Source organism: Leopardus geoffroyi, chromosome A1 (genome assembly GCF_018350155.1).
Source record: "Leopardus geoffroyi isolate Oge1 chromosome A1, O.geoffroyi_Oge1_pat1.0, whole genome shotgun sequence".
NCBI lineage: Eukaryota > Metazoa > Chordata > Mammalia > Carnivora > Felidae > Leopardus > Leopardus geoffroyi.
In genome coordinates, this window is record NC_059326.1 from 96,225,886 (window position 1) to 96,239,151 (window position 13,266).

The window sequence follows — 13,266 nt, forward strand, 5'->3', positions numbered from 1 at the left end:
CATTCTCTTAAAGGCAGCATATCAATAGGTCTTGGGTTTTTGTTTTGTTTTGAGTTTTGTTTTGTTTTTTTAAATCGATTCTGACATCCTAAGTCTTCATGAGAGGGTTTAGTCCATTTACATTCTGAGTAATTATGTGTGTGTGTGTGTGTGTGTGTGTGTGTGTGTGTATGTGTGTAACAAAAGTGCCATTGTGTTACTTGTTTTGTCAGAATTTCTGGAGATTTTCCCTGATCCTTTCTTGCCTTTGTCCCTTTGGTCTTTCCTTTTCATTCAAAGAGTTCCTTTTAATATTATTTCTTGCAGGGTTGGTTGAGTGGTCATGTACTCCTTTAGTTTTTGTTTGGGAAACTCTTAATCTCTACTTTTCTGATTACTAGCCTTGCTGGATAGTCTATTCTTGGCTGCAGATTTTGTACCATTCAGCATGTTGAATATATCATGCCACTACCTTCTGACTTGCCAAGTTTCTGTGGAGGGATCTATAGCTAGATTGTTCTTCCCTTTTAAGTTAGAGACTGCTTTTAAGATTTTTTTCTTTCTCACTACATTTTGCAAATCTAATTACAATAAGTCTTGGTGTTGTCCTGCTTTTCTTGATTTTGATGGGAGTTCTCTGTTTCCCCTGGATTTGTGTCTGTTTCCTTCTCTAGATTAGGAAAGCTTTTAACTTTGATTTCTTCAAATAAATTTTCTGCCCCCTTCTCTCTCTTCTTCTTCTTCTGGGACTCCTATAATACAAATGTTATTATGTTTGGTGAAGTCATTGAGTTCCCAAAGGCTATTTTTGTGTTCCATAATTCTTCTTTGTCTCTTTTGTTCACCTATGTAATCTTCTATTTCATTTATGCATTCCTCTGTTTTAACCATACTTATGTACACTGCATCCAGTCTGTTTCAAATCTCACTTACTTTATTTTTCACTTCTGAATTTTTAAAATCTTTTACCTATGCCATAAGGGCCTCCCTTAAGACTGCCATTCTCTTCTCAAACCCAGTGAGTATCCTTACAATTATGGCTTTAACTCTCCATCAGGCATATTATCTCTCTTTCAATTAGATCTCTGGCTGTAACCTTATCTTGTTTCATGCACCATGAATGCCACAGTATTAGCACTTTGACTAAATCTCTGTCTTCTTTTCTGTGTTAGAAAAGCCTGTTATGTTTCTTGCTCCTAAGAGTAAGGGCTTCATCATTTGATATTATTTTAATCTTTTCTCTTTTTTTCCTAATCAATTTTGTAAACATTTTGCAATATTTTATTAATTGTAGAAGTATTTTAAAGTCTCAGCTATTAGTTTCATTGATCTTCTGAAATTTCTATAGGCTTTATTTCTACTAGGATATTTCTTATTTCCTTTATTCTACTAACTTTGGATATTATTTGTTCTTCTTTTTTCCAGTTCTTTTAGGTGTAATGTTAGATTGTGTATTTGAAAATTTTCTTATTTCCTGAGGCAAGCCCAAATCCCCATAAACTTTCCTCTTAGAACTCTGATCATGTCAAAGTGTTGGAACTGATGTTTCCATTTTCATTTGTGTTAAGGTATTGAGTTCCTCTTTTATTCTTTCATTGATACATTGGTTTCTTGATGCATGTTGTTTAGCTTCCATGTATTAGTATCTTTTTTTTCTTAAAATTGATTTCTAATTTCATACTATTATAGTTTGAAATTATACAGATATGATTTCAAACTTCTGAAATTTACTGAGACTTCTTTTGTGGCCTGGATTGTGTCTATATCACAGGGAAATGTTTCCTGTGGTTTGCTGTTTTGGGATGGAACATTCGGTATATAGGTGTTAAAGTACATCTGTCCTAATGTGTGGTTCAAAGCCACTTTTTTCCTTATTGATTTTCTTTCTGGATGGTCTATGCATTGATGTGAGGTGTTAAAGTCCTTTACTATTGTTGTATTATTGCAATGTTTCCCTTTATAACTGTTAATATGTGATTTATATATTTAGAAGCTATTATAGTGGGTTCACAGGTATTTACCATTGTATGTTCTGGTTGCATTGATAACTTTATCATTATGGAATGCCCTTCTTTATGTCCTATTAGAGTCCATTTAAAATCTAGTCTGATATAAGTAATGCTAGCCAATCTTTTGTTTTCCTTCCATTTGCATGGAATACTTTTTCCATTACTTTACTTTTAGTCTGTATGTCTTTAGGTCTGTAGCAAATCTCTTATAGACAGCACATAGATGAGCCTTGTTCTTTCATCCATTCATTAATCTTATGTCTTTTCATTGGAGCACATAGTCCACTTACATTTAAAATAATTATTGATAGGTATTACTTATTCCCATTTTGTTGATCGACTGTTTTCATAGTTCTCTTTTCCTTTCTTCTTCTACTGATCTACTTACCTTGAGATAGTCTCTTTGGCATCATGTTTAGATTTATTTTTTGTGTATCTATTTTAGATTTTTGGTTTGTGGTATCCATGACGTTCATATGTAACATCCTATGTATATAGTAGTGTTTATTAAGTGGATGGTAGCTTAAGAACACATTTTAAAAGCACATTTTTATTTGCAAATCAATGTTTTATGATGTGATGTTATTTTTTTACATCTTTTAAATTGTGTATCCCTTGACTAATTTTTATAGATGTAATTGATTTTACTACTGTCATCTTTTAAACTTCATATTAGCTTTAAAAATGATTGATCTACCTTTACTGTGTGTATGCTTTTACAAGTGAAATTTTTTCCTTTCATAATTTTTCTTCTAATTATGGCTTTTTCTTTTCTGCTTAAAAGATGCCCTTTAATATTTTTTGTAACATCAACTTAGTGGTAATTGACTCCTTTAACTTTTGTTTGTCTGGGACACTCTTTATTTCTCCTTTAATCTTGAATGATAACCTTGATCCATAGGGTATTCTGGGTTGTAGGGATTTTCTCCCCCTTAGCTATTTGCAAGCCAGAAAGGAGAGGCATGATATATTCAATGTTTCTCCTGAAAATCCTGCTGATAGTCTTATGGATTTTCCTTCTATGTAATTCTTTCCTTTTCTCTTGCTACTTGTAAAATTCTCTCTTTAATTTTTGCTATTATAATTACAGAATTATTTAACTTCATATTGTTTGGATCTGCTTCCTGGATGTCTGTTCATTTGCCCAGATTAGGGAGATTTTTCAGCTATTTATTCAAATAAGCTTTATGCTCCTTTCTCTCTCTCTTCTTCTGGGAACCCCTATATAGCGCCAACAAACGTTAGGATGCTTGATGTTGGGTACAGAGGTCTTTTAACCTATCCTTTTTATTTTCTTCTTGCTGTTCACTCTGGTTACTCTCCACTATTCTTTCAGATTGCTGATCCATTCTTCTGCATCCTCTAGTCGAGTGTTCATCCAGTCTTCTCTCAAGTCTCGTGAGTATGTATATGACCATTTTTGAGCTTTTTAACAGATAGATTAGGAAAGAACCAAAAGAAACAGAAATAACCAGAGTTTTGTCTTGTTCCTGTGTATTTATTGACGTTAGGTGGAAGTATAATGTAGTGCCCAGCAGTGCAATGCCCCATGGTTATCAGAATCAGGTGTTCTAGGGGCATCCCCCCCTGTGAGGTGTATGCACCCTCCTATTATGGCTGGGCTGTGACTGTTTGCAAGTGCACTGGTCAGCAGGGCTTGCCCCCAGTTAAGTGCAGGGGTTTTGGGAGCACTTGTGGCTGAGGATAGACCTCAGCCTGGCTGTTTGCAGTGACTCGGTGCAAAGACTTTAGGTGTGTTGATCGGAATATCCTCCCGCCCCCCCCCCCCCACACACACACACACTTTCTCAAAGCAGAAGTTGCTTGAGAAAGGCAGCAATAACTGGGGGGTTTCAGGACTCAACTATATCTGCCTGGCAGGTGTGTTAGGTGGGGCAGGTTCATGGGGGAGTACTAGGGCAGGGCATGCCTGTTAGCAAAATAAATGAAGAGTGTCACAATTAGTTCCTACAAGTGTCCAACCACCTAGGCTGGAGGGCAAGAGCAATGGGAGAGAGAAAAGATCCTTCTCCCTCCAGCACATAACAAATCTCCATGATCTTTCAAACCTGTTCTTTGGTGCTGGGTCACAGACTAAGTGATATAGCATACTCGTTCTTTATGAGCCAAGAATCATTTTACTATAACATTCTGGTTCTCTTGGACTCAAACCTTTCTAATTTTCAAAAGTCCTAGAGATGAAACCTACTAATTTAAAAAAAAAAAACATTTTAGGGGTCATCTTCCTACTGCAGGGTCCCATGGCTGGGGGTACTCAATGTGGGATTTGACCAGCTTGCTTGTCAGGGACGACGTCCCTGCCTGTGATATCCTTTCCATATTTGGACTGGCCACACTATACCCATTCTGGTTCCTAATCATGTGTCTCCCCTTCCTATCCTTTTGAGGTGGTCTTCTCTTTATGTCCCTAGTCCTTAGACTTAAGGGTTATTTGGGAGTGAGTTTATTACATGTAGTTGTAGCCTTCTTGGGTCCTAGGAGGACATGAGCTCAGCATCATCCTACTCGGCCATCCTCCCCATTCTCTTCATTATCCTTTGGAATCATAATATATGGTTATCAGTTTGCAAATAAGTCACAATGGATATTCAAACTGTATAATGGGGAGTACATTACTGACAGGGATTCCTTCACGATATAATTATGTGTGTGTGTTTATTTTTCCTGGCCATGCTTTAACAAATAACAGTGTGACTGTGTAAGATAGAAAAGTACATAACATGGGCCATGCAGTTCTGTAGTGCACAGTATCTTCAGCGTGGGCACCACTAGACCATAGTGTCACATTTTGGTACTACTGAAATGTATTTACAAAAGGAGAATACCTTAAGAATGTTTCCAGTTTTAAAGATTCTGTTTAGCTCACCAATCAATTGGTAAGTTTATTCATGAATACCACTCTTCTTCATACAGCTATTTTCAAATTCTACCCTAACTCCTCATATTGCTAAGCTAAAAAAACCTAGTTAGAATACTGGAAGGAAATATTTTATTTCCTAGGGAGGAAAAAGCAAAGGCAGGGGGAACCTTGGATAGGAAGGTGAGAGCTTGGACCATTTGGCGATAGTGTTAACTGTCCAGTGTTTCATTAAGAATTAATCTAGTTGGAGAGAGTGGGGAAAGATGGCGGAGTAGGAGGATCCTGACTTCAGTTTCTCCCACGGAAACACCAAAGCAACAACTACATGTATTGCAACTCATTCTGAAATTGACCTCTTCCACAGCTACAGATAGAAGGGAAAGGCCACAGAGAGAAGCACAGGATGGGCTGAGACACAGTTGGGAACCACACTCCTGGAGCAGGAATGTACACACAGAAGAGAGATCACAGGTGTGGAGGAATAAGAGGGATCAAGCCTCACACCTGGGAACCCACACAAAGAAGATGAGCCTCTCCCCCTGCCCCCACCCCCCACCTGATGTGTGGCTTTCAAAATCAGCTGGGCTTACCTCCAGGAACATCAAAGGGGCATAGAACACTGACTAGCTGCTCATAAGGAGCCAGTGCTTTATCATTCGGTCCAAGACTCAGCTCCAATGCAGCAGTTTGTAACGCACCTGAGTTACACAAGACAGAGATTTATTGACTAATTTTAGAATGTGTGCCGGAGAGACATGTATCGGCAGTTTACCCTGAGGATGGAAGAGCTGGCAGGTACTATTTGTATTGCCCTTTTTCAGCGTAGCTACCTGGAAACTTACTAGGGCCTGTTCTGACATTCTCCACTTACCTTGCTAGCACTCTTTGCCCCATTCAGGCAGGGGCCCCTGCAAAACAACTGCCAACTTACCACACATCCCATATGTCTCAGGACTACTGTCCTCTTGGGGTGACCAGCCCAATGCTTCACTCAGTGGCCAGCACCAGAGCCCCTAGAGAATCATTCCTGCTCCAGGGATGGGGAAGCTAGTCCTATCCACCAACATGGCCCCAGTACTGAAATGCATGCCTCTCAGGCAGCTGTACCAGGTGTAAGTCTTGCCTGCCAGTGCACACAGGGTGGTCTGGTGAGTCACTGCTGACAGCCAGGTTGAGGGATGAGCCTGCCTACCAGCATGCACACAGCCACTGGGGACATCTAGAGCATTTGGTTCTGGTGACCCGAGGGGATTGCTAACAAAGCACCACAAGACACCTACCTAGGGCCACACAGACCCAATGAGGAGTAGAAGAATATGTTGCAAATGAAAGAACAAAACTTCAGAAAAAGAGCTTACAGAAATAGATATAAGCAATCTACCTGATAAAGAGTTCAAAGTAATGGCCATAAAGCTACTCACCCAACGTGAGAGAAGACTGAATGAGAACTTCAACAAAGAGAAAATAGAAAAAGTATCAGATCTGAAAGACACAATAACTGAAATATACAATATACTACAAGGAATCAACAGCAGATAAGAAGACACAGAAGAATACAGCTGGAAGACAGGGTCCTAGAAAGCAACTACCCTGAACAAAAAGAAAGCCAAATTAAAAATAAAAGAAATGGGTTAAGGGACAAATTCAAGCATATTAAAATTCACATATTAAGGGTCCTAGAAGGGAAGGGGGCAGAAGACACATGTGAAGGAAGGATACCTGAATACTTCCCCACCTGGGGAAAAATCAGACGTCCAGGAAGAACAAAGAGCCCAACACAAGATGAACCTAAGTGGCACACAACAACACACAGTAATTACAATGTTGAAAATTTAATCTTAAAAGCAGCAAGAGAAAAGGAAACAGTTACATTCATTTCAGCTAAAACTTTATAGGCCACTGGGAATAGCATGACATATTCAAAGTGCTGAAAGAAAAACAAAAAACTTACTACCAAGAACACTCTAACTTCAATTCATTCAGAATTGAAGGAGAAACAGTTTCCCAGACAAAAGTTTATGAGATGTTAAAGAGACTTCTTTGAGTGGAGAAGAAAATGCCATAGCTAGAAGTAAATTTCACTGGGTAAAGCAAACAGGGAGTAATTGTATATCAGTCACTTATATCTACAAAAGTAGTCAAAGGAAACAATACACAAAGAGGTAAAGTATGACATGTACAGAAAACATGGATGAGGAAGTGAAAGTACAGTGTTTTAGAAAGTATTTGAACTTCAGCAACCATCAAGTTAATATAGACAGACTGCTAAATACATAGGATTTTATATGAAACTCATGGCAACCACAAACCCAACACCTACAGTAGATACACAGCAATCGTGTAAATCATATCACAAGGGAAAGGAGCAGACCCATAAAAATAACAGAAAAATCCCCATGTAAAAATGGCAATAAATACATAAATATCAACAATTATTTTAAATGTACATGGATTACATGCTGTAAAAGATATAGAATGACTGAATATATTCAAAAAACAAAACCAATGATGCTGCCTATAAGGGACTTAATTCAGACCCAAAAACACATACAGACTGAAAGTGGAGGTATGGGACAACATATTTCATGCCAGTGTTGTGGGGCGGGGGGAGGTTGGGGTAGCAATATTCATACCAGACAAAATCTACTTCAAAATAAAGACTGTGAAAAGAGACAGAGAGGGCATGACATAATGATAAAAGGTTCAATCCAACAATAAGATATAACAGTGGTAAATATCTATGCATCCAACATTGGAGCACCTAAATACATAAAGCAAATATTAACAAATTTAGAGGGAAGAATTTTTTAGTATGTATACACTAAGAGAAAAGTAGCAGAAAGAGAATGTACAAAACCAACCACATTTAAAATTGCATCAAAAAGAAGTCAATACCTGGGAATAAATTTAATCAAAGAGGTAAAAAAAAAAACTGGTACTCTGAAAACAGTAAGATTTTGATGAAAGAAATTGAAGACAACACAAATAAATGGAAAGATAAACCATGCGCCTGGATTTTAAGAATGATGTTACAATGTCCATACTATCAAAAGCAATTGACAGATTCGATGCTGTCCCTACCAAAATACTAATAGCATTTTTCACAGAACTGTAACAAATAATTCTACAACTTGTATTGAACCACAACAGACGCCAAATAGCCAAAGCAATCTTGAGAAAGAACAATAGCCCTGGAGATTTTCACAATCCCAGATTTCAAACTCTATTACAAAGCTACATTAATAAAAACAGTATGGTATTGGCACAAAAATAAACACAAAGATTAATGAAACAGAAAAGAGAGCCCATAAATAAACCCATGTTTATATGGTAAATTAATCTATGACAAAGGAGGCAAGAATATACAATGAGAAATAGTCACTTCAATAAATGGTGCTGGGAAAATGGAATAGCCACATTCCAAAGAATGAAATTGAGTCACTTTCCTGCACCCTACACAAAAATTAATTCAAATTATACTAAAGACCTAAATGTAAGACCCTAAACTGTGAAACTCCTAAAGGAAAGTGTAGGCAGCTAACTCTTGAACATTGGCTTTTGCATATCTTTTTGGATATAACTCCCCAACCAAGAGAAACCTAAGCAAAAATAAGCAATCAGGACACACACTAAAAATATTTTGCACAGTGAAGGAAACCATAACCCAAACAAAAAGACAACCTACTGAATGGGATGTGATATTTCCAAATGATACATTCAATAAGGGGTTAATATCCAAAATATATAAGGAATTGACACATCTCAATGCCAGAACAAAACAAAAACACATAGAATCTGACTATAAAATGCATACAAAGGACCTGGATGGACTTTTTTCTAAAGACAACATACAGATGGTCAACAAACACCGGCAATGATATGTAAAATTTCACACCAGCCAGATTTGCTAAGGGAAGATCAGGCATAGCAAGTGTTGGTGGGCAAGAGAGGAGAGAGAAATAAATAACTCAGTATTTATTGAGTAAATATTTATGAGTAATACTGAGTATTACTCAGGTACCTGAGTAATAAATCTCTCATGTACTGATGGTAGGAATGTAAATTGGTGTAGCCACTGTGAAAAACATACCTTGTGACCAAGGAATTCTACTGGCAGGTACCTGCTCAAAGAAAACAAAAACTCCAATATGTGTACCCTATGCTCTTTGTAGCATTATTTACAACAGCCAAGATATTGAAGCAACCTAAGTGTGTACTCACAGGTGAATGGATAAAGAAAATGTGGTATATAAACACAATGGAATAATATTGAGCCATAAAAAAGAATGGTTGTCTTGCCACTTACAACATAGTTGGACCAAGAAGGCATTTTGCTAAGAGAAAGAAATCAGAAAGAGAAACACAGCTATTTTATGAACAATAAAAATGAATGAGATCATAAATACACAGAACAAACTTGCCAAAGGGGAGGTTCGTGGGGAAACAGATGAAGTAGGGGAAGGGAATTAAGAGGTACAAACTTCCAGTTATAAAATAAATAAGTCATGGGGATGAAAAGTACAAAACAGGGAATATACTCAAAAATATTTTAATAACTTTGTATAGTGACAGTAACTACACTTACTGTGGTACACATTTTATAATGTATATAATTGTAGACTTACTATGTTGTACATGGAAGCCAATATATATCAACTACACTTCAATCAAAAATAAAATTTAGGGGCACATGGGTGGCTCAGTCGGTTGAGTCTGACTTCAGCTCAAGTCATGATCTCATACGTGAGTTTGAGCCCCGTGTCAGGCTCTGTGCTGACAGCTCAGAGCCTGGAGCATGCTTTGCATTCTGTGTCCCTCTCTCTCTGCCTCTCAAAAAAATTTAAAAATCTAATTAAAAAAAGAATTAATTTGGATGGAACTAGAGTGAACCAGTCAGTGACAACAGCAGAAAAAATAGTGCTATAATTTTTGGGGTCATTAATCTAGCAGTAACTGATCATCTAGCTTCTGCAAATCAAGTGATTATGTGAAAACTCCTACAAGTGGGGACTTCGTGTTACTCTTCGAAGTAACTGGGTCATTCTGTTTCCAAGTCTGATCACATTATAATTTCTGTGGCAGGGATCAATGATGTACCAAATAAGACTGGTAGTTAGAAATGGAATTAGATATGGTGTATAGTACAAAGTACTAGAAGCAAACATTCTATAGCTCCCATTTCAAGGCAGACATCTTGAAAATGTTACAATATTTGGGTTTAAAAAATATATTAGAAAGATTCATACTACGATCGTGTTATTTCCAATATATCAAACATGAAAAACCAAACTTTGAGGTGATGAAATCACATATATACTTGTCCGCTTCTAGTAGCCATTCGTAAAATGGAGGAAATAGGAAAATATATTTTTTTTTTTAATTTTTTTTTTTTCAACGTTTATTTATTTTTGGGACAGAGAGAGACAGAGCATGAACGGGGGAGGGGCAGAGAGAGAGGGAGACACAGAATCGGAAACAGGCTCCAGGCTCTGAGCCATCAGCCCAGAGCCCGATGCGGGGCTCGAACTCACGGACCGCGAGATCGTGACCTGGCTGAAGTCGGACGCTTAACCGACTGCGCCACCCAGGCGCCCCGAAAATATATTTTAAAATTCTTTTTGCATATTATTTAAATTGCAGGCCTGACTTTCTAAATTGACCAGCTGCTAATCTGATGTGGAAGTCTTCTTTGTGCAATGAGTCCGCTGTTTCCAAGGCTTTTAGAAATGCTTGGTTTGCCACTAAACTAGCTTCAATACGACATTCCCTGGAGCTATGTTCATCAGCGGAATATTCCAAGTCTTCCCAGAACACACAACCCAGCATCCATGCATATGTACATACAAGCATTTGCATACTACTCACTGTTTATGGATTTCAGAAGACATACCAAGTTGGAGACACAGGACAGTTGGCACTATTAATTACATCGTCATTAGGAATACCATCGTCCTCATTAAACAAGGATGTTCTCGATGGTGATTAAACATTCTGTCCAGCTGTTTCACAGAGATGATAGTGATGCTGCTACTATCTAAATCTTACTTACCGTGTGCCGAAGCTGTTGTAAGCATTTTCACATGCCGTATATCAACTTCTCTCACTCGTTCTATGGGGTTGCTACTATGTTACAGCAGACAAAACTGCAGTACAGCGATGTTGAATACAACGTAAGTGTACATAGCTATAAGTAAAGACCTTTGTTTCATGAAGTGTATTCAATAAATTTGTGTATAATAGAGGGATAATGACCACAGAAAGAAAGTCTGAGGCATGTACAATTGAACTGCACATTTGTCAGTATTTGAGTATTCATGTACTGAAATACAGCATTTGAGTATTCACGTACTCAAAGAATATCATTCAAACTATTTCGGATCGGCCTAAAATTTTTCAGAGCAATTCGAGGTTCTGTTCAATTCCATCAAAAAGTGAATTTTGTTTTGTTGTGCTTTAGTTTCATCTCAATACTGGAAGTACTCTGACATATTTTATATTGCCCTCAACCCTCTAATGGCATGCTTTGCTTCAGCTAGATAGTTTAAAAAAAAATACTGAGGAGAAAATGAAGAAGCCTAGCCTCACAAACTTATTTTAAAAAGAGCACTGGGGTTGGGGCTGAATAAAGCTGTAAATGAAAAATAAGAAGTCAAAGATCCCTCTAACCACATCAGATAAAACGCTTAAAAATGTTTCAGAATGGGATACTTTCAATCCAAATGTAATGAAACTAGAAAATTTCTATGGAAAACTAAATATGTTAACCAGTTGAATAAATTAGGCTCAACAAAACATGAGAAAGTACATTGGAAGAAATAATCTTGTTTAGAGGAGCAAATAGATTGGATAATATTATTTTGGAAAAAAAAAAAACCTAAAAACATGCCTTAATGTTGACTAAGTACCTAGATCCATTTCCTAGGATTTTGAGGAAAATAAAGTCATTATGTTTACTCTCACTTTTAACATTATATCAAAATTTGTATCAAAATTTAAAAGTCAACTTTGATTAAAACATAATAGTATTAGTTAATATATTAACGTATTAATAAGTTAATTATTAACTTATTAACTTAACATAATATTAGTAAGTGAAAAGTAAGAAGACAATGTCTACACTGCTTTGGCATGGATATGATGTTTAGAAAGTAGCTGGAGGGTCAGGATTTAGCAACTATATGCTAAATCCATAAAACCAGGTCTGAATTTTTTAATTGAATATCTGTGAGGAAAGTATACTACCTTACTAAAGAGACAAATACACAGGGAAAAGTATTCGAAGATAAATTTCATAGTTAAAAGTAAGTGGGACTGTTCCAAAAAGGAAAAAAGTGATAGAGAAAAGATTAAATCAGAGGAACCCTACTGATAAGAATGAAGAATATGTGGGATTCTTTAATGAGTTGGTCAACACAGTAACAAATGCCTTGCCTGATAATCCAACCGTCAACAAGCCTAAGGTCCTTACTATAATTAAATGATTGTGCAGTAAACTGTTACATCTGACTACAACCATATACTTTAGGCTCCAAAATGCCAGACCCCATATAATTGCTTCCTCACCGAGAGGAAAGGTAAAGGTAAAATCTTTATGAATGTACTCAGGAAACAGAAGCAAATGTGTACTAATTCTGAACCTCACAACACAAAAGGTACAAAACAACCTTGTATTAAAAGTTCAAATGGGCCTTAGAGGTCCAAGATGGCAGCCACACAACCTACAACTACATATGGAGGAATGCCTCTTGAGGAAGAACTAAGGGGTGATTGAATGCGTCTGCACAACAGAAAGTAGAGGGAAGATATGTAGAAAGGCAGGGTGACAGAGAAATAGTAACCCATCACTGTTGCTGCAAAATGCTGAACAGAGGGAGATCAGTGAGGGGCCCATGTGTAGATTTCCTGCCCTTAAAAAAAAAAAAAAGTTATTTGAAGGACAGCTACACTTTAAGTGAAGGGAATCTATTTACTAACCCTAGAACTTCCCCACATGTGGGAGAATTACTGGATCTTTCTGCCAGCATCACAGGCACTGCCAAGTGCCGTAGTTTATGTTCCCCCTCCAACATGATAGCACAGACAGAACAGTCTAGGTGCTCTAGCCAGCCTTCTAGGGCAGCCACAGTGATCCCTGGGCTCCCAGCCCATACTTGCTCCAGCTGGCCCACCAAGGGAACTATAGTGTGACCTTCATGAGGAGAACCCAAACCTGTTTCCAGTCTAACTCCAGCCACCTTAACAGGTGGCCTGCAAACACCTGAGAAGCATGTGGCCAGTGCCCACTCAAATGCCAACCCCGTCTCACCACAGCACCCACTGTATGGAGTACCCCAGCCTATGCCTGCTCTACCTCCAGTTATCTTGCCAGCATGGTCCAGGCATGGAGTACCCTTGTCC

General features: G+C 37.7%; 1 long non-coding RNA gene across 3 annotated transcripts in view; it reads right to left on the minus strand.

The window, feature by feature from the left end:
* The window catches only part of LOC123602146, a 149,161-nt gene that overhangs the window by 6,086 nt on the left and 129,809 nt on the right, over positions 1–13,266 (minus strand). For 2 of the 3 annotated variants that reach the window (XR_006714387.1, XR_006714390.1), the window contains exons 3-4: positions 5,460–5,567; positions 1,490–3,413 (exon numbers count right to left, since the gene is read on the minus strand). This is a non-coding gene — a long non-coding RNA (uncharacterized LOC123602146). Of the gene's footprint in view, positions 1–1,489; positions 3,414–5,459; positions 5,568–13,266 lie in introns of those variants that run through there. The other variant, XR_006714388.1, reaches the window with a different exon arrangement.